Source organism: Schistocerca gregaria, chromosome 3, assembly GCF_023897955.1.
Source record: "Schistocerca gregaria isolate iqSchGreg1 chromosome 3, iqSchGreg1.2, whole genome shotgun sequence".
NCBI classification, from domain to species: domain Eukaryota; kingdom Metazoa; phylum Arthropoda; class Insecta; order Orthoptera; family Acrididae; genus Schistocerca; species Schistocerca gregaria.
In genome coordinates, this window is record NC_064922.1 from 315407598 (window position 1) to 315429797 (window position 22200).

At 47.4% G+C, this 22200-nt stretch overlaps 1 pseudogene; it reads left to right on the plus strand.

The window, feature by feature from the left end:
* The first annotated feature begins 3529 nt into the window (after positions 1–3529).
* The window catches only part of LOC126355351 (WD repeat domain phosphoinositide-interacting protein 4-like), a 45960-nt pseudogene continuing 27289 nt past the window's right edge, over positions 3530–22200 (plus strand).

Here is a 22200-nt window from a genome sequence, read left to right on the forward strand (position 1 = left end):
GAGAATCGGGGTTAGAGGGGCGTCCGCAATCTCGACATGTGGCACTGGATGGGCAACGGGAAGACATATGCCTAAACTTCTAGCACTGGAAGCACCGCATTGGGGGAGGGACGTATAGCTTGATGTCACAACAGTAAACCATTACCTTGACCTTCTCGGTCAATACAGCACCCTCAAAGGCCAAGATAAAGGCACCAGTGGCCACCCAGTTAGTCTTGGGTCCTCTATGAACACAACGGACAAAATCCACACCACGTCGTTCCACGTCGGCTCTCAGCTCGTCGTCGGATTGTAACAATAGGTCACGATGGTAAATAATCCCCTGGACCATATTTAAGCTACTGTGGGGAGTGACGGTAACAGGGACGTCACCAAGCTTATCACACGAGAGTAACGCCCGTGACTGGGCTGGGGAGGACGTCTTGAGGAGGAGGGACCCATTCCTCATTTTAGACAACCTTTCCACTTCCCCAAACGTATCCTCCAGGTGTTCCACAAAAAACTGAGGCTTTGTCGTAAGAAAGGAGTCACCATCAGTCCTCCATCAGACAAGGTATTGTGGTATGTAAGGCTCCCGCTTGGCACTAGATCCGCGTCCCTCCCATGGCACAGCCACCGAGTAGAACGACTGAGGGTCACATTGCGCAGCATCAAATTCAATTCTGCCTCGCTTAGAGACGCTGGTGGCCGTGCGACCACCAGCTTGGGGTGATTTATTGCGCCACATCCGCCCAAATGCCACCTACTCCGAACGAGGGCTCTCCACAAGGGCACCACCCAGCCAAAGCAACGGGTACATGGCCGATATCCCGCTGCCCGGAGTCCCCGTGCCCCAGACAAGATGGGCACATGATCCTTGGCATGCATGGGGAGGAAAAAGCTCTGGCATCTGTAGTGCGATCCCTGCGTGGTCAGGGGGCTACCACCAAGAGGTACATGACGACCCCACCACAACGTACTGGCTACCGTGCTGGATTTTAGGAGCTGAAAAGGTCCACAGTTGTCGTGGGCGCTAAGAAGGGGATTGCGTACAAGACAAGGAGGCAACCCAGAAGACGTTGGGTGTAAATCCTGTAACACGACAAGAGGTAGCATGCAAGATGGTGGTTCATGATGGACCAATAGAAAAACACCACGTTAGGCATCCTTCCCCAAATGGCACGCACAAACAACGGAAATTTGGAATAATGGAGGCCAAACCCAAGAGGGGACCATCACATAAGGCTGAAACGTTTGAGACTTCTTTTAGTCACCTGTTACGACAGGCAGGAATACCGCGGGCCTATTCTAACCCCCGAACCCGCAGGGGAGATGTAAAATTAAAAGACGAAATGTCTCTATCAATGGATGGAAATGATAATTATATTGGGAATCTTACTTTATTTTGAAATTTATTTATATTATTTTATAATTTTACTGTTTATGATGGATATGGTGTAAGACGAGCACGAGTATGAGGAATGTTGTGTGTTTCGCCTGTTTCTTCGCCGTTGGTCTGTCATTTTGTTTTCCACAGATGATGGTATACAATGATTTAGCTTGAGGAGTGGCACTGAAATTATCACATTTTTGGAGAAGGCCTCTATTTAGATACATATTATTCGAAGGCTCCTGTATGGAGGCCATTTCGGTTGTGTTATTTGTCTTTTTAACAGTTGCCGATAGCCAACTTCCTTAACATTATCAAAACTAAGTTGGTACTTTTTGAGTAGCTTTCACGGTGGTAGTGCAGGGTTATAAATGACCCATGTGCCGCGGGGAGTCAATTACGAAGGGTGTGTTTTCTTTCCCAAACATTACGGACTGCAACGTTTTGATTTCTCAGTATTTTATTTTTGTACTGTGAAACCGAACTCTGCTCTTTATCTGTTTCTAGCGCGCCACCGAATGGACTTAAAAAATTAAGTGCCCGTAGTTATTTTGAAGATCACTTGTTTCCTAGCTACTTTTAATCAGGACGAAATTACTTTTTGTAGAGAAAAACCTTTGAACTTCACGTTACCACAGGAAGAAGTATTTTACGGAGATTAGTGTTGCGACGCATTCAATAAACCTCAATAGGATTTTGTTACGACTGATTTCCTTTCCTTTTACATTTCACCAAGCCCACTTTCGTGGTTTACTGCAGTTTGTCTCGCCTTCAGGGACAGACATATTTATACTCAAAAGGATTTTAACGTACGGCAGTTTTCATTTTTCTTTCACATACGGAGAGCGTCAGAAGTGGATAATTTGTTTCATTCATGTCAATAACGGCCTCCGGATGGGATACGATTTCGTTTCGACTACAAGACGGAGCCAACAGCATCAGAACAACGGGTAAATGTTCAAATATTACAGCCAGAGAAGCTCGCCGAAGGAGACGTGGCCGAGCGATGTAAGGCGCTGGTTTAAGGAGCCAGCCTCTTCCGAGTCGTGCCTATCGCGCGCGCTCTATGACGCGTCGGGCGGTGTTTGTGAGTGCTACGTTGGTGGTTCGGTTTGGGCGTCTGTTTCTTCGCTCCTGTGTTCAGCTGCACTGTGAGTAAAGATGGAGTCTGAAGACCGCGAAAACAACACTCAGTGCGAATTTGATAGGAACTTAACTCTGACATCTGCCCTTGAAATATACACGTAGCTGAAGGAAGACATGAAAATTCCAGAAAGTAACCTATGCTTGCAACTGGACGTCCGGAAATGTTTGATACACTCTCAACTGCAAACGGTGGTGTACGGAAATTTAAGCATTCTGATGGGACTGTTAGTAATGTGACTGTCGAACGCTAGATTTGGTCTCAGAAATGTTATGGTTTTTAATCTGCCGTTTGAAACCAGAAATGGAAAGATAGCAAGTAGCCTTATGCCTTACTGCACTGTTTTATCATTTATGAAAGAAGAATGGTCCTCCGCTTACATTTATCAAGTTGAAAAAGGTATCCACAGTGTAAAGATGATTGTCAAGAAGTACGTTACTTCTCGCCTGGTTATGGCAGGCCATCGGGCTTCCATCTCCTACAGTGGACAACCGCAAACCTGTTATTGTAATGCAATGGGTCATGTTCGAAAAAATTGTCCTAGGCGTAGGCACCCTGTTCACCTGCCGCCCCGTGAGCAATGTCACGACGCGTCGTATTCGGCTGTTTTGTTAGGTGTTCCCATTCACCGGCACGCCACCGACAGATACAGAATCGACGGTAGTTGATGCGGTTGCGACGGATACTGCTATCAGCGTTCCTAGCATTGATTCTATCCACGAAATGCCTGCAACCTCTCAGTCACTTCCCGCTGTTGCTGCACGAATTCCAAAACAGGCTGTGTATTAAGTTCCGCAGCGGACCGAATCAGAAGTCTCTCAGGTGGATGCGTCACCGTATATGACTGAAATTCAAGGTGGCTAGGTCGGCGCTACTGCCCCTACACCCCTTCCCCCAGGAACCCAAGTCACGGCGTGAATGCGCTTCGGAGAGGCGTGGCATTACTGAAGTGTTTCACAGTGCGAGAATTTAGAAACACGGTCTTTTTCTCGCGGAGAGCGGAGCCAGTCACCGGAATGGTAGTCTGTTTAATGTGCCAAGTCGAAGCAAAAGTGAAAGTCTATGCAAACAACGGACGCAAACGCCACGCCCCGCCCCGCGACGCGTCCCAGTTGAATCCCGGCCGTTGGCAGCTGCAGGGCGTCGTCAACAATGTACTGCGGCCAGCAGTCAGCCCGCGCCTCCAACAAGGTAGTCCGACAATAAAGGATATTCTGCACCACCCTGATGTGAATTTAGCGAAGGACACAAACGGTTCAGGCAACAAACCCGGCCCAACTTTCGGTCAAGCGAAAAGCCGATGACACCCCTCAGAAGCCCACGCGTCCGCCGTTGCAGGATTCCGTATCTGCACCTCCTACACAGTAAAGACCTATGTCGGCTTCACCTTCTGCGCAAAGTGACCAGGTGGAAGATATGGAGGAGGCAGGTGGGTCTTTTAATTTGTCTCATTTGTTTATCATATAATGTATGGTAGCACGCCCACCATCCGTTGTTCCAATTGTCAGTCCTTGGTGCTCATTCAAGCTAATATCTACCTTTTTTTGCTTGGGCGGAAGACAGCATTACGCAGAACCATACAGGACTTCAGCCAAAATGTTGCTCACTGGGAGCGATCTACATTACAATTTTACGATAGCTGCTTAAATAATGCAGTCCACCTGCAAACCGATACGCCAGCTCTCCGGATGGCGACAATTCGTCAAATAAAAATCCGTCTTCTGGACTTTAAGACGTTGTCAGTACGCGGATCTGTCGTACGGAGTCGGGTGCTTGCACAGCTTAACGAGGAAGCGCCCTCCGTATTGTATCAGCTGCGCGAACGCTGGCACTCTGCGCGACGTTACGTCACATACATTCCTGGAAATTGAAATAAGAACACCGTGAATTCATTGTCCCAGGAAGGGGAAACTTTATTGACACATTCCTGGGGTCAGATACATCACATGATCTCACTGACAGAACCACAGGCACCTAGACACAGGCAACAGAGCATGCACAATGTCGGCACTAGTACAGTGTATATCCACCTTTCGCAGCAATGCAGGCTGCTATTCTCCCATGGAGACGATCGTAGAGATGCTGGATGTAGTCCTGTGGAACGGCTTGCCATGCCATTTCCACCTGGCGCCTCAGTTGGACCAGCGTTCGTGCTGGACGTGCAGACCGCGTGAGACGACGCTTCATCCAGTCCCAAACATGCTCAATTGGGGACAGATCCGGAGATCTTGCTGGCCAGGGTAGTTGACTTACACCTTCTAGAGCACGTTGAGTGGCACGGGATACATGCGGACTTGCATTGTCCTGTTGGAACAGCAAGTTCCCTTGCCGGTCTAGGAATGGTAGAACGATGGGTTCGATGACGGTTTGGATGTACCGTGCACTATTCAGTGTCCCCTCGACGATCACCAGAGGTGTACGGCCAGTGTAGGTGATCGCTCCCCGCACCATGATGCCGGGTGTTGGCCCTGTGTGCCTCGGTCGTATGCAGTCCTGATTGTGGCGCTCACCTACACGGCGCCAAACACGCATACGACCATCATTGGCACCAAGGCAGAAGCGACTCTCATCGCTGAAGACGACACGTCTCCATTCGTCCCTCCATTCACGCCTGTCAACACCACTGGAGGCGGGCTGCACGATGTTGGGGCGTGAGCAGAAGACTGCCTAACGGTGTGCGGGACCGTAGCGCAGCTTCATGGAGACGGTTGCGAATGGTCCTCGCCGATACCCCAGGAGCAACAGTGTGCCTAATTTGCTGGGAAGTGGCGGTGCCGTCCCCTACGGCACTGCGTAGGATCCTACATTCTTGGCGTGCATCCGTGCGTCGCTGCGGTCCGGTCCCAGGTCGACGGACACGTGCACCTTCCGCCGACCACTGGCGACAACATCGATGTACTGTGGAGACCTCACGCCCCACGTGTTGAGCAATTCGGCGGTACGTGCACCCAGCCTCCCGCATGCCCACTATACGCCCTCGCTCAAAGTCCGTCAACTGCACATACGGTTTACGTCCACGCTGTCGTGGCATGCTACCAGTGTTAAAGACTGCGATGGAGCTCCGTATACCACGGCAAACTGGCTGACACTGACGGCGGCGGTGCACAAATGCTGCGCAGCTAGCGCCATTCGACGGCCAACACCGCGGTTCCTGGTGTGTCCGCTGTGCCGTGCGTGTGATCATTGCTTGTACAGCCCTCTCACAGTGTCCGGAGCAAGTATGGTGGGTCTGACACACCGGTGACAATGTGTTCTTCTTTCCAGTTCCAGGAGTGTAGTTGGAATCATCTGACGGCGCGAGACTTCGCAGCCAGGCAAAAATTCTTGCCCAGGCACACCGTCACTTCGTCGAACTATTCACTGAGAAAAAACACGGACGCAATTTTCTATTTTCTCCACGTCGTTACATACGTCTTAACCGTAACGGATCGACGTCATCTCACTGCACAATTTCAATTTACCGTGGAGTAACTGTGTGATGTGTAAAACAGTGTTCCACGAATAAATCTCCAGGTGCTGATGGGCTGCCGCCAGAATTTTATCAGCATTTTTGGCATTTGTTTGGCAAAGTTCTGTTAGAGGTCTTTAATGAAATTTTAAGTGGAGTGGACATCCCTACTTCCTTTCTTGTGGGTGGTTTGATATTGGGCCCAAAAGTTAGACGTCACATAAAGCTGCGCAAACTTCGATAAATCACCCTTCTCAGTGGTGATAAGCTCTTTACTAAATGTGGAGCGACTCGCTTGAAGCTGGTTATGCCAAAACTAATTTTTTTCAATACTGTGTAGTGCCTCAACACACTTTCTATGGTGCTGAAGCTGTTGTACCGAGACGCCATTGCATATGTTACAACGAACAAAATTCGTTTTGTTACTTTATCCATCCATTTCGCCATGGAGTATGACAGAGTTAGCCATCAATATTTTCGGCGAGTGCTTCAGAAATTTGGTTTTGGTGCGAAGTTTATTACTGCGCCCTTTGTCAATGGCACTTTACACAATTTCCTTACACCATTTGTTGCTTAGGTTGCATGTTTCTTGCAGCGAAATGAGTAGTGGGGATGACAAGTTTGTCGAGCTTATGTTGACGACCTTGACCTCTTGGTCTCCTCGGCCACCTATTTCGACAAAATACGCCCTGTTCTCACCGAATAGGAATGTGCCTTGGTTGCGAGTATGAATACCCGTAAAACGGTCTGTCTGCTAATTTACGCAGCGTCATGGGGCTTCAAACGCCCTTGGTTTGCTGTGAAAGACTAACACACAAATTTTGGGTGTCCGTTCCAAAGCCATCCTCCTGCACACTGCGTCATAAAACTGGAGCATTGTGAAAAATGGAATACGATCCATGGTCACTTGTTCACTACTCGCACCCTCGCTTTGACACAGAGTATGCTTTTAATGTTTTCTTGTTAAGCGAAGCCTGGTACCTTGCCCAGCTATTTCAGGTACCGAAGGATTTGGGCAGAGCAGTAACACAGGCGATCTATTGGCTTCTGTGGAGGGGAGACATTTTCAAGGTGGCTTACACCACTTTTAAGTTGCCGCGCGAACAGGGAGGACACAGCCTCATTGACTTTGCCACGAAAGCTCTTTCGTTGCTTATCCATCGGACAAGCGTCACCACTTAACAGAATCCGACGCCCTTAAGAGCTTTTTTCTTGAATATTCTTCGTCCTTTGAAACGGTCCCTCTCGATTCGACTGCAGTACCACTTCAGCTGAGGTATGTTCGGGAATACTTCATCCAGAATAGTTACCGCGCCTCTGAAGATCTCGACCCTAGACCGCGGTCTGATAATAGTATCTGCCACGGACTACGAGGACGGCCAGTCGGCAACAAACTGGAGGCGCGCTACCCGAGGACGGTGTGAGCTCCCGTTCACGCTGCTTTCTTGTCAGCGGACGTCAGCAGCCTTACGTGACGTCTGTCGACAGGATGACACATTCGAACATCGTTTCGTGTGCCTGGGATCACAGTCGATTTGGAAAACTGCAGTCCGGATGCTCGTACTTGTCAACCGCACCAGCGCTGCCACTTTCTGCCGACACGGCTTTGACCTCGGACTTTAAACCACCTACGAAGCGTGCCGCCACCGCATGGATCGTGGCTCTCACTGTTTTCACAATCCTGCATTTGCGGCTTTCGGACGAATATACTTATTAGGTCTATTTGTCCACACAGCATGACATTACTGAAGCCAGGAAATATTATCTGAAGCTTTTTGCCACTTTTCTGCATATTGCTCTTGCATTTGCGTATGACAAAATGTTATAATGTGAATTTAACTGCTCCATTCCTCCTTTACTTCTGTGATCTGAATTGTCTTAGAGAACGAAAACATGGTAAATGAAACTTTAATGCTGCAGAATGAGTGAACATTGAACACGTATGACGTTTCCTCTTGTGCAGGACTTCAATATGGAAGCTACGACAAATGCTTCACACATTTTTATTCCGTGTTAGTGTGTGTGTTTCGTTGTTATTCAGTGGTTTATTTTTCAACGTCTGATTCTTACGTCTTAGGCTTCTAATCACGGATGAGTTGCGCAAGGGAAGTGAATTTTGATACATTATTATTAACACGTCGGGAAGATGAGTTTTTTTCTTTTTGCTTCTATGACTGACAGTAACGCTAGAGCGTTTACTGCTTCCTTTGACTTGTGAGTGGCAACATTTTCTCTTATTGGTTCCCAAACCGTTATTTGCCGCGACGAAGCATTTTGATAATACTTTCATGGAGCACGCGAAAGGTATTTCTACCCACTGCCTGAGAGAGCTTAATCGGGCAGTAACTTGAATTTTTTCGTGGATTTTTAATTTATAGTTTAAAAGCGTAAAGCATTATCATTATTATTATTGGCATTCAATTTTACTGTAAAAAGGTTTTTCGTTTCCCTTCTATGCTTCGCTCGCGACGGACTACCCAACGGATATTCATTGCACGGATTCAGTATCTTCTTTTCCGTCACTGAACTCAAGCTACGTCGTCCCTTGAAAATAGTCTTCCAAAGGACGTCGGCACTCCAGTAACTTTTAACATGTAGTTTCCTCTTTTCAGTCTTGCAACGCAGTGCAAAAATGCATCGATTCTGTTTGGAAGAAGCAACGTTTTATTTTATAGCTAATGAGGCTCGCCGAAGAAGACACGCTTGGGGAGAGCAAGACATGTTCCCGAGACAGTACCACTCATTACTCGCAAAGTAAACAGCGCAGCAAGGCGCGAGCATTTCTTTCGTGAATTATTGTAGAACAGTGCGTGGTGTAAAGACAGTCGTGCTGTTGCCTGTACTATTCATCGAGTTTTTTCTTTGAATGTTCATGCTCCCTCCAGTGGAAACATACTGGTGAGAGCTTTTTTTTATGCACAAGTCTCGTGCTATCTATTGCATCGAAATGACGACGCTTTAATCTTTGACATTGATTTTAATGCTGTATTCGATGACAGAGACCAGCAACCGCGACCGAACAAGTGTCCCGAACTCGGCACTTTAGTCTTAAGCTCCTTGATACGTGGCGAGTGATCCATCCGAACGTCATATACTTCACACATTTTTACCCCAGGAACGCAGCCGGACAGTTATAATTTACGTGTCCAAATAGCTCTCGGCTCGAGTCTGTAGGGCTGAGGCTGAAACCGGTGATATTCTTTGACCATAGTAGTTATTCTTGTCGGATTCTTACCTCGCTTGTGTGCTTCCCGCCGCAAGAATTTGTGGAAGTTTAATTGCAGTTTTCTGCATGACGAACACTTTTTCAATACCTTTACGATTATCTGGCAGAAATTAGTGCAACACAAGCGCGTTGACAGCAGAACCCTTGAATTGTGGGTGAGGTTGGCCAAGCCGGCTGTCAGACCTCTTTTAATTGATTTTAGCCGCTGGGCGACATGCTTGATTCGGGCGACAGCTCGTTTCCACCAGAGCCGTTTACATGATCTCGCGCAGTGTATGACGTCACAGCCCGCCTTATTTCCTGAATATGAGAGGTTTCAAGCCACACTCTTCGCTGACTTGCAGAGACTCAGTGCCGGTGTGACTACGCGCAGCCAACCTGTGGGTGCTGTGGATGGGGAGCCGTTGTCGATATATCACTTAAACAGAGATCGGAAGCGGCGTCAGCAATTATGCATCTCTAGCTGGCGGAAACAAGACCTGACTACGATTTCTGCTCTGGGAGACATCGGAAAAGCAATTTACCAACATCTCAGTACTCTTGTCCGTGATGACGTCGATCCTGCGGCGATGAGAGGCTTTTTACAAACTCTGCCTCGCTTCTTGAGTCGCACGGAGAGCCAGTCTTGAAGTATTCACATCCGATGAGTTAGCCGCCGTCCGACGGAGCCCCAGAGGAAAATCTCCCGGATCCGACGGGATCCCGGCCGATTTTTATTTAAAATTGTTTGATCTTTTTAGTGATATCTTTATAACGCTTGCCAGTGACATCAGGAATGGCGCCGTCATTAATGCTGCCTTTGAGGGGGGGGGGGGGGGGTTATTAATTAGTTCTTAAGACTACTGCCGCGCCCAGTATCGATACTGTTGGGCCTATCATTTTGTTGAATACTAACTTTAAAATTAATACCCCATGTATGGTGCAAAGACTTCAAAATGTTTCTTAACGGTCCCTAGTGAACACCAAACATGTGCGAAAACCGATCAGAACATGCCAATCTCGCATACAGAGACTGGTTCAAATGGCTCTGAGCACTATGGGACTTAACATCTGAGGTCATCAATCCCCTAGACTTAGATTAGTAACATCTACGTAATTCTAAGGACAGCACACACATCCACGCCCAAGGCAGGATTCGAACCTGTGACCGTAGCGGTAGCGTGGTTGCAGACTGTAGCGCCTAGAACCGCTCGGCCATCCCGGCCGGCAACATTTTTGTCGTTAATGCCGACAACATGAGTACTATTAGTGGCGCAGATACATCCACCGTTGTGCACGCTTATTTATTTCTTGTGTATGGCTGTATGGTGTGTGCCACCCGTCGGAGGAGAAGTATAACCGTTCATGCCAACGAACTGCGTAGAATCGTGTAAGCAGCGCACATGCATTTTTGTTCCGCACATTTCTCTTGCTATTTCACCTTTTTGTTATGTCTGACACCTGATGGCGGCCTAATTTAACCGATGCTGTCAACCAAACGTGTCGTTTGGCAGCGCACATGCCTTTTCGTTGTGCCAATTCCTGATGTGTGTATTTCATTTGTGTACGGCGTCGGCCGCTTGTCTTAGCCGTTCCTGTAACTGAACCGCGTCGTCCTCGCTGTGCCAAAGCACCTCTTGTTGTGAATATTTATTTGCTGGTGTTTTAACTGTGCGTTGCGTGTAACACCCGTAGGTGGACCAATTTCGCCGTTCATGTTAACAAGTTGAGTCATTTTGGCAGCGCATTTGTGTCCATAAATGTGCGAATTTATTTCGTGTGTATTCTGCGTATGGTATCTGCCACCTGTCTGGACAGTTTTTTTCAGATCCTGTCCAGAGCACACGTCATTTTAGCACTGCTCCTGCTAGGTTACTTGTGTACATATTGTGACTGGCACTCGTCAGTGGCACATTCTTACCGTTAGTAACAACAAAATGCGTAGTCCGCGTAAGGTATTTGCAATTAACACTTATGTGCAACTCTTTGCCACGTCACCTTTTTGCAAAAACTGACATGTGAGGCTTCGATGTTTCTTAACGATTTTAGTGAATTCGTTGAGACGCCCTGCTAAATCGCACGACAGGACGGGCAGTTTAAATTGTGGAAAGGGGCTAAAATAAGCGACTGTCAGTCACACTCGAACATACAGCTTTATTATTTGATCAAACATTACAAGAGCACTTAAAAAAATTTTCTAACACACAGCTTTAAACTTTGGGACTTCATTACCGGCTGAAAGTCACTTATTTAAAAGTCCTATAACTTAAAACGCAAGCATAATCAGAAATTTAAAAAGCAAAGCCTTATCTTAGAACCGTTCTTTAGTTAGGCTGAAGGCCTTAAGACTAAAACAAACTCAAAATCGGCTAAAGGCTTAACACTTCAAATTCAACAACACTAAAACCTTTAAAACGCAAAAGGTATTACGTGCAACAGTTCCTTAAATTAGGCTGAAGGCCTAAATCTTACGCCTTAATTTGAAAAATCAGCTAGAAGCCATACAAGTACAAAAAACAAGAACAGTTAAAAGACGGGTCGGTGCTCCCAATGGCGCTCAGATTTTCGACGGTCGGCGTCGAATTCAAACACTAACGCTCGCTGACGTGTGACAGGCAGTCGGACCAACGATTCACAATCCGACGACTACCCAACCGACCAATAGTCAACGGACCCACGGACAACTTTACTTCTACTTCACCCGACCAGGGCACAACGGAGTTCAATTAAGCAACGCAGATGATGCTGGCGCCCACAACCAGTTGTACATGGAGCTGTCAAACTATACACCGTGCTGGACAGCACCAGCACGATGAGGAAACTACGCTGCTTTAAATTTACGTCAACGGCCAGGGCAGGTAACCGGAACTTTAACGGCCACAAGGCAGAAGATTCCGCTGGTGCACTTCAATTCAAATAACCAAATACAGTTTAAGTCCATCGGAGGGTGGCTAGAATTTTCCAACTTGAAAACCTCATTGTTGTTCACGGGAATATCCCAACAGCCGATAACGAACTCCAAACGACACAATGTGAACAGTCTTGTCTTGCTGGTAGATTAAATCAAAATTCAACTTTCGTGTCCAGAGTCGGTGAGCCACGGACCTCGTAGCGATGAGAGCAGCCCAACAGACTACGATACCGTGTAGAGAAGCCAGCGGCCCCCGCCAAACTAAGTCCCGCGGAGAACGCCTCGCTGCTCCACGCCAACTGACCGACTCCCAAGCCCCGAAACGGTGAAGGGACTAAGTATACGTCGGCCTATAGGACGACCAACTGAATGACCGACCAACGGTCGTCCCGTACCAGTCTCCCTCCGTCGGAGAGTTCACGTGTGTCGCCAGCGGTCGGCGAGCAATGGCTGTCGGCGCCTCACCGGCGCTCCGTCCCCTGACTTCACTGCTGCTGCGTCCCTACTGCACTGCTGGTCCGTCCCGAACTGACTGCTAGACACGACGACGACGACCCGGAAATACTATCGGTCGCTCCAAAGTTGGTACGACAATGCGCTTATCGATAAGCGCTGCTGCTGCTGCCGCTCACGGGCAAGTGAGCCAAGAAGTTAAAGACGCCAATAAATGGAATAAGGCAAGAGGCGGCAGTACAGTAATAGAGGATGACAAAAAAATAAGTTGCAGGAACACGAGCCGTGCACGGCTCATCATTATTGTCGATAACGCGGTGTCATAAGATGTCACCGGCACTACTATTTTAGTATGGCCCCAGGGCTGGGAGTCACAAATATTGAGTGTTTGCCCAATGGCCGCGCAATCGCGTGCACTATTGGAGTCATTGTTTTTGTGAATGTTTATGCTGCTTCCGGCAGCGACAGTGTAGCGAGACGGCTTTTTTATGGTCAGGAGCTTTGTGAGATTTTGCACCAGAAATGTCATTTAATTTTAGGCGGCGATTTTAATGCGGTCATTTATGATCGCGACCAGGAGCCGCGCCCCAACAAGTGTCAGGAACTCAGTATGTTCCTCACTGCTTTCAACTCAAGGATACATGGCGAATGCTCCACCCCGTTGAAACTGCATTTACCTATTTTTATGCAACGTGACAGACCGCTCGATCGCATTTCTGTGGCATCCTCACTAGCAGCCCCAGTGACTAGATCTGAGATGAGACCAGTTTTTTTCCCCATCACTGCATTTATTATTGCCAACTACAACTTCCACTTGCTAGGCCTCCCCACCGCAAAAAGCTTTTGAAGTTCAACTGCGGCCTGCTAGGCGATACTAATTTTACGCAGTCTTCTACTGATGTGTGGCATAAGTTCCTGCAGACTAAGAACGCTGACGGTAGCGGCCTCGAGTGGTGGGTTGGCACTGCCAAACCTGCAGTCAGAACTTTTGTGATTAATTTTAGCCGCGAAGCAGCGCACTGGCGTTGGTCGACGTCTCAGTTTCATCAGACCTGTTTGAAGGAAGTCACGACCCAGCGACGTATTCTTCCGATTTTTATACAATTTAAGGCTTAACTTTTGAACAATTTGCGACGGTAGAGTAGAGGGCCGGTTACACGGAGCCAGCCTGTGGGTGCCCTGGACGGGGAACCGCTCTTTATCACCTCAGCAGAGAGCGAAAGATGCGCGAGGGAATGGCCATCGATGCGTGGATCACGCGTGGTGGTACAAAGACTTCCGACAGGGTGGCAATTTAGAGGCAAATTCTCGCGCATTTTGCGCCTCTTTTACATGGTGTAGATGATATCGCTCCGCTGCGCCGTCTTCTACGGAGGATTCCTCGTGTTTTAAGTCGCATAGACCGCGTTCACATCAATGAGACTTCTACGTACGACGACTTTGATGCAGCTGTCAAGCGAAGTCCTAGAAGGAAATCTCTTGGAATGGACGGCATTTCCGCTGAGTTTTATCTGAAGTTTTTTAATCTTTTAAGCGACACTAATTGCTGTCGCCAATAAAATTCTTAATGGCAATCCTGTACCACCGGAATTTGCAGTGGGATGCATGATGCTGATTGCGAAAACGAATGCGACGCGGAACATAAATACTGTTCGACGCATCACTTTGTTAAACGCCGATTATAAGATCATGGCTAGATGCGCCACGCACAGGCTGCGCAAGTCCTGCCGCGAGTTGTAAGTGCTGTGCTGTGCTGTGCCTGGCGAACATTTTTCATGCCGTCCTCGCATCACGGCGAGTGATGGTTGCGATGGGATTTGGCCGTAAGTTTACTCACATGGTTAATAATTTTTTGCGGCTTGACACGTCGAGTGTTATTAACGGCTCTCAGTCCACCAATACGGCTTACTCGCTCGGTCAAACAAGGTTGCCCATTATCTATGACGCTTTACGCTTTGGCGCTCGACCCGCTGCTACGATACTACTGCCAGGTGTGTCCGGAGATCCGGTTCGGGGAAGATCGTCTTATTTGCCGGGCCTATGCCGACGATCTTTTAGTATTCTTTGAGCGGCCGGCAGATGTCGATAACCTTCACTCTGTTCTCCAGCAATTTGAGAAGGCTACTAGGGCCATTGTGAATATTCACAAGACCGTTTTGTTCCCCCTTACTCCTCGGTTGAGACATGTGCGTCGCGATTGGTTCCGTGCGTGCAGCAGCACAAAGTACTGTGTGTCATTTTATCTGACAGTCCTCAGCGTATGGAGCATCTCAAATGGCGTACCACCTTGTATAAAATTAGGGCGGTTGTAAAAATTAATGCGGCCCGGCATTTGGGTCGTTACGAGAAGGTGAAGCTTATTAATACAACCATTTTAGCTAAAGCGTGGTATCTGTTTTAAGTTCTCCAGGTACCGAAGCAACTTGACCGTGCTATTGAACAGGCCGTCGACTGGCTCCTTCGGAAAGGTGACCTCTTCAAAGTTTCCCTGGCCACCTTTACGCTAAGTCCGGCAGATGGGGAAATCGATTTGATAGACTTCTCCGCCAAATGTGCAGAACTACTCCTGAAACGGACTAAGCCTGGCGAGTGGCGTGGCGTGGAGACGTGTTCGGCGGGCGCTCCGCTTGCTTTCGCGTTTGTGCTGGGAAGAAGTGGTCGGAGTGCAGTGCAAGTTTCAGCGTGGATAACTGAAGGCGTAATCTGTCACGTTACGCAATAAAGACTAGTTCGGAGACCTTTAGTTTCACCGTGAGAGGGTTTTCTTTTCTTTGATAGTGAATGTATTCTTGCGTGCCGTGTGGCAAGTATCGTCGGCGGAACGGGAGGTTACTGTCTCCTCTGCGGGCTGCAACGCGTTGCGCTTTCTGCTGACAGCGTGGAGTGCAGCAGGTTGCAGGTACGTCGGACGCGGACAGTACTGACAGCGCGGATTGCGGCGGGCTGACCGCGCGATCCACAGCTGTTCGTTGCGTCAGGCGTCCCTGACAGCAACGGCCGACTCAGCGGACGCCTTCTACGCAAAGCTGACTGCAGGTACTGTCAACTGGCGTGTGGCGTGTGGCTCATTTCCTGGCGTTACCGAGTAACAGCGCGGCTAACTGTGCAACACATTAGTTAACAGAACTGGTTGCACTCGGTTTAGAGACGAACTAGATGCACAACGGATCCAGAATTTGGGAATCGGCTGCCGTACAGCAAATTTCGTCCAGTACGCACTCCCTTTGCCTCACTCTGTGGAGCATTTGGGACGAGTGCATCGGCTTTTAATTAAGTTAAGCTCAACGTCCGCTAACACTGGGGCATAGAATCTGGTCCACGCTGGTGGGAGCCCCTCCCGCTTTAGAAAATGCCGAACGTGCTCCCGGAATCAGCGTGAGCTACTTATCAGTCGGAGGACATCGAAACAATGACGGACTCCGACGGGCGGAGCACGGGGGCAGTAAGACGAGTGGTAACCAGGGAAGAGTTTAATTCCCAAATGAATGAAAATGGAAACTAAAATGATAAGCGCTGTAGATGAGATCTTAGCGGAGTTCCAGAATGAACTAAAACAAGAAAGGGCGTCAACCACAATTACATCGCAGGTTAGAGATAAAATTTGGGCACTCGCACTAGGTCAGGCAAGGCTTTATGGACAAAATGAAGAGCTCAGAATTGAAGACGCCGCACTCAGAAAACAAGTAGCGGTTGCAAACGCGCCACATGCCCAGGAACGCATTCAGCGCCTGGAACAAGAAATAGCGGAACTCAAATCCGAAAATCAGAGACTCAGAGACTAAAGTCAGAAAATAAACCCCTCTCACTCATTTGCAGCGGTTGCGGCTGCCGGTCCGATTGCAAAATCTCAAAGGAAAATGCAGGAACGCAATTAACAAACAGCTAATCAGTCCAGCACACTACTTTAAATCTGAAGCCAACCAAGATGCGAGAACCATTAGAAAAACCATCACTAAAACAATTAATCCCAAGCAATACAAATTAAAAATAAAATCAATCTGGTCAACAGTAAACACCGTATTAATTGAAACAGACTCACAAGTAGACAAGAAAAAGCTAATAGAAAAAGCAGCACAGCTTAAGGACATCAGGTGTGAAGAACCCAAGAAGTTCAGAACCCTACTGGCAGTGTTTCATGTCTGAACGTGGTTAACCGCCCAGGAATTCTTAGAAGAGTTCTACAAAATAAACCTGAGTGAACAAATTACTAAAGACGGGTTCGATAACGAGGTTAAAAAGATTTAAAACAGGACCAAAGGGCAAAAGAACAGTAAACAATATTCTAGAAGTTTTGCCAAGAGTACCATTCCTGCTGCTTCAAAAAGAAAAAAATTTACTCAATTTGAACCTTTGTACGTCAACGACTTCGTTGCTGTACAGAAATGTTTTAACTGTTGTGTCTTCGGTCACCCATCGAAGCGTTGCGATAAAGCTCGAATATGTGGAAAATGTGCAAAACCGGAACACAGAAAGTCAGCATGCAGGCAGGAGAATCCTGTAGGATGTATTCCATGCAAACACAGAAACAGAACATGTCATAACGCACGGAAGTGGGGGGGGGGGGGGGGGGGGGGGGGGACAGACTGACCTACATATGAATATAAATAGCTCTACGAAAGACAAATAGAGCGCACCCAATACGATGTTCTGTACAATGTCCATTAATAACGAATGCTATTGGAACTGTCAGACCACCCCCCCCCCCCCCCCAAACACACACGCATGATCAGGCGCAACTAACAACACTAACGAGAAAATGTACAAATCGACGTCGGCTAGGACGAGAAGCTCGCGGCGAGCCGTTGCCTGGCGGCAATACATGGGGATGTTACAACCCCCAAATGCAGACACTGATATTAATGTAATGCCTGAGTTCTGGTAGGCAATACAGTGTAGATACTTCAGCGTTAACGACTAGATAGACGGTATGAGCATGCAGGGTGCAATTTAATATGAGGTTGCCACCCATCTGTAACATCACGTGTTTGATTGGGCCATCTTTAAGACTGGTCTCCTTTTACAAGTTGATTAACTGGAAGACGAAATACTGCTGGATAGTACAGAGAAATTTAAAGACGTCCTTGAACATCCTGAGAATGCAGTTGTCACTGAGTTCACAAGAAATCCAACACCACAGGCAAACACAAATACAGTTGCACACTACTCGCGCTACAAATAGAATATGATACAACTAAATGTAGACCCTACATTACACCAGTTTTGTCTATGGGGGTAGCGCACACAGTCACTGAGAAAAACAAAACAGTAACTTAGCTGAACAAAAAGAAACATTCTGCACCGGGTCGACACCAGACAGAACACCAGACACAACCACCCCAGAAATAGACATACGACAGTCACATTTTAGGAACAAGTCCCCGGTAGAGATCAAAAACAACTAGCCAAAAAAAATTGTTCTGAGCACTACGGGACTTAACTGCTGCGGTCACCAGTCCCCGCCGGCCGCGGTGGTCTAGCGGTTCCAGGCGCTCCGTCAGGAACCGCGGGATGTTAACTCCCATAGTGCTCAGAGCCATTTGAACCATTTGAGCCACCAGTCCCCTAGAACTTAGAACTACTTAAACCTAACGGATCGACATATCACACATCCATGCCCGAGGCAGGATTCGAACCTGCGACCATAGCGGTCGCGCGGTTCCAGATTGTAGCGCCTAGAACCGCTCGGCCACAACTTCCAGCCCTTACATTTCAAGGCGGTGGGTTACTCTGTACCGTTAATGAAATAAATAAATAATACGGCCGTGTCAGAGAAGGGTACTTTAAGTGCCCTGGTCTCCGTCAGTCACATACCTTATTCGCTGAATTAGGTCAGGCGTTTTTATCTTCATAACAGCTATCTTGCGTATAGTGACTCCAGCGGAGGCCGTGTCGGCAACATTATCCGTGCTCTGTGGGGATCACCGGCCAGGAACAAGTGGGAGTACCGCATGTCACACTGACTGGCGAACAGTTTGGAGAAACATAGCCACACCCGTCCTTCCTGCACATGTTCGAGCGAGGTGGTATGAAGTCTTGAATCGTACGGTTCCTACCAATGCTGAACTCCATTCTACTCATCTCAGTCCGTCCGACGCCTGCTTAGAGTGCAATGACGTGGATACCACCGAATATAGCTTCGTGTGCCGTTAGTTACATACTGTGTTGATGAGGCACACCATATCCCGAGCAGTTCCCCACAGAGTCACTACAGCGCAGGTGACAATGGATGACGCAATTTTTCCCCAATGTAAGGCTTTTACGATCGCCAAACGCAATGCCACCATTTGGATACTCGGACAACCTGTTTATTCTTTGTTTTTTCCTAACTAACGGATCATCTGGACTTTCTTACATAGTTATAGACTGATCATGACAAGTACCGAGCTAGTACAGCTTATACTATGACTTTTACTTAATTCTTGCGTATCGCCTTGGCGCATGCATTTGCTCATTTGTCGATATCGCCCTAATTTTCTTAAACTTTCTTGCTTAATTCTATGAAGTAACAGTGGAAGAATTCGTGGTGCAAAGAGTGCATAACCAGTAAAAAGAACGTAAAAGAAAACGTAAACCAGGGATATTTATCTCTTTGGGAATCGCCTACGTATATGTACTTACACGAGGGTTATTTTTTTGTTTCACCTTCATTTAATTTACCCATTAGTTTCCAGTATGCAATGTATTGGATTAGGATGGTGATCGCCGAAAAGCGGCGTAGCATAAAAGTGTTTCTTTCTTGCGGACCGACTCACGTTGACTATGAGTCATGCTAATTTCTACACTTATTTCCACGTCCGCCCGATCAACGGACATTCAGTTGTGTAACTGATTTGACCTGATCCGAAATCTTTTTTTACGTATGGATTTATTTATTTATTTAAATTTATTTATTTATTTTGGGCGGGGGGGGGGGGTCGTCAATGTGTAAGTTCTGCATTGCCGGACGGCATTTTCATTTATGCGTTGCTGGCCGGACTTTTTATGGAGTATTTCAGGAGGATTACATTTAGTTTTAATTATTGTTTTATCAGTTCAAGGTGCCCCATTCTGCTTTGCGATGATTTGACGTCAAGATAAATCCATTTCTGAAATCTCTTCTGAACTGGAATTTATGCCGAGGAAGATGACTTAATTTGGAACCATTCTTTGAACGCAGGTCAACTTCATTTGGAGGAGGCCACCAGCACTGACTATAGCTCACGAAGCTCGCCGACGACGGCGTTCCTTGGAGAGAGAGGCCGGGCTACAAGGGGAGTTTGGGGGCCCGTCAAAACAGAAAAAAAGTTGCCAATTTTGACGTCTCGTTTTTTGCGCCACTGCAGTGTGTTCTCGTAGGGTAGGACGCTGCTCACGTAATAGCTGTGTTGCGTAGGTAGCGCGGCCGAGCGGTTTAGTTCCGATTGCGACGCCGTGCATATCGCACGTGTTGTGCTTTCGCTCCACCGTAGCGTGTGCAAGCCGCGAATATTTTCGTTGTTTACGTTGTGTTTTGGATTTTATGTCTACTGCTTACGTCAATTCACTTCGTTGTCAGTGTGTTGTGTATTTATTTTAGCGGTCTCGACCGCTTATTCCATGGATATGTCTTCGAGATTGTTCCCAAGGAAGTGTACCCTGTGTTTCGCATTTGATAAGTCAGCACGTTCAGAGTTCCATCGAAGTTCACGGTTTCGTAGTGGATGTAATAGGCATTACGTCTGACCAAGTTCATACTGCCTATTATGACACATATCTATTGTTTCTTCGTCAAGTTCTTACACCCTGTGTTACTGGAAAGGATTCTGTTAAAACATGGGGTAAAGCTTAGTTCCGTCATCGCGACGCCACGGAGAGTACTGTTCTCATTTCCAGTCCTGACGAAGAATACAAAAATGTTTGTGTGTACAACCTTCCACCGGATCTAGAAAGGGCTTTTTTACGTCAGATATTGACGACGTATGGGGAGGTCAAGAAAATACGTAACGAACGTCGGTCTAGTTAACATCGGTTACAGTGTTTCAGTGGCATTAGGTCTGTCGAAATGCACATCAAGCAAGATATCCCCTCCGATCTTATTGTTTGTGAGTATAAAGTGCATGTCACAGATAGTGGGCAGCCGTACCTGCTTTATTTGTAATGAAACTGGCCACTTGCGAACGAACTGCCCTAATTGTGTATTTGTTCTAAAAAATACGTTGGAACAGCGTAAAAAGTTGACATGGGCCGATCTTGTTAGGGAGGCACCAGTTACGGACATCTAACGCCCTGGTCATAGAGAAATATTGCCACCGGAGCCTAGTTTGCCTGTTTCCGACTTTCCGCCTTTCCCTTCAGACCCGGTTACTGACACGCCTGCATCCAAACCTGGCGTGCAGCTGCTCTGTCACAAACGGCGACGAACGTGTGGTGATTATAGCCCGGTCGAGGACGTACAAGATTTAGAACACAGCGTCCGGAAAGAGATGCCGGTCACGGTAACTAACAAGTTTTTCTGAACCATGGCAAGCAGCTGTCCACGCTGCAGCCCTTTACGTAATCCCTAGCGACGTACAGGCAGCTCTGGCACCACAACAGCACAGCACGCCGCCTGAAATCGCAACATCAACACAGGCCGAATCACAAGTGCGCGCTTCCGATAAACATAACGAGGAAGGCAGTACTTCTATACAAATTGAAGACAGAGTCCGTTCACAAATTAAACGTTCGCGTCAGTGACAACAAACTTCTCTTAAGAGAGAAACCGAGAGCAGGCCGCCTCCTGAGGATGTCCATTCTGCAAAGCAGATAGGCGGGGCGTCTCGTCTAGTTATGGATTGCGAAGTCACTCAGGACCCTCCCACACCTCAGTCTGCCGATGTGTTACCTAGCAGAACACGTAGTCGGACCAGAGTTCAAGCGAACGTCAACGCAGTGCGGAAGAAAAATAAACAACGAATCACTAGTGACCGTTCGTGATACTCCCGACAATGAAACCCATTCCGACGTTTCGATGACATTTTAATAGGAACAGTATTGTTTAGTGAACCTTTACGTACCTCACTAATAATGGCACAAGCGTACAAAGTCGTCTCGCTGAACACAAAATTAGATCTGATCTCAAAATTGCGGCACTACAGCAGTTTCTGTATCGATCTGACGCTGATATTGTGTTGTTGCAGGAAGTTACCATTTTGAATCTATCCATCTCTGGTTTTAAAACCATATCAAACGTTGCTCCAGAGGAAAGTACAGGCGCCGCCCTTTTATTACGTGAAGGTATTCCAGATAGTGAACGAGTTTTTAGATTCCGATCGAGGAGTAAGCTGTGAAATTTTTTATCTAACCCTCGTTAACTTATATGCCCCGTCAGGCAACAGCAACAAATTCGAATTATCACGTTTTTATAAAGAGGATGTTACGTATCTGTTGAGGAGAAGTCCTCGAGACCTGATAATAGGAGGTCATTAACTGTGTTTTACACAAATAGATCAGTCCCCGAATTGTAATTACTGTGAAGAACTGCACGAGCTCGTTAAGAACGTTAAGCTGAAAGATGCCTGGGAACTAAATGTCCTACTTTAGTAAAATTCACTTCTCTCACCGCCACTTCATGCAGTCGCCTGGATAGAATTTATATATCTGACGCAGAAGACGTAATCCCGGCTAGTTTTACAGACCATTGTTCTGTTACAGCGACTGTTAACTGCCTACC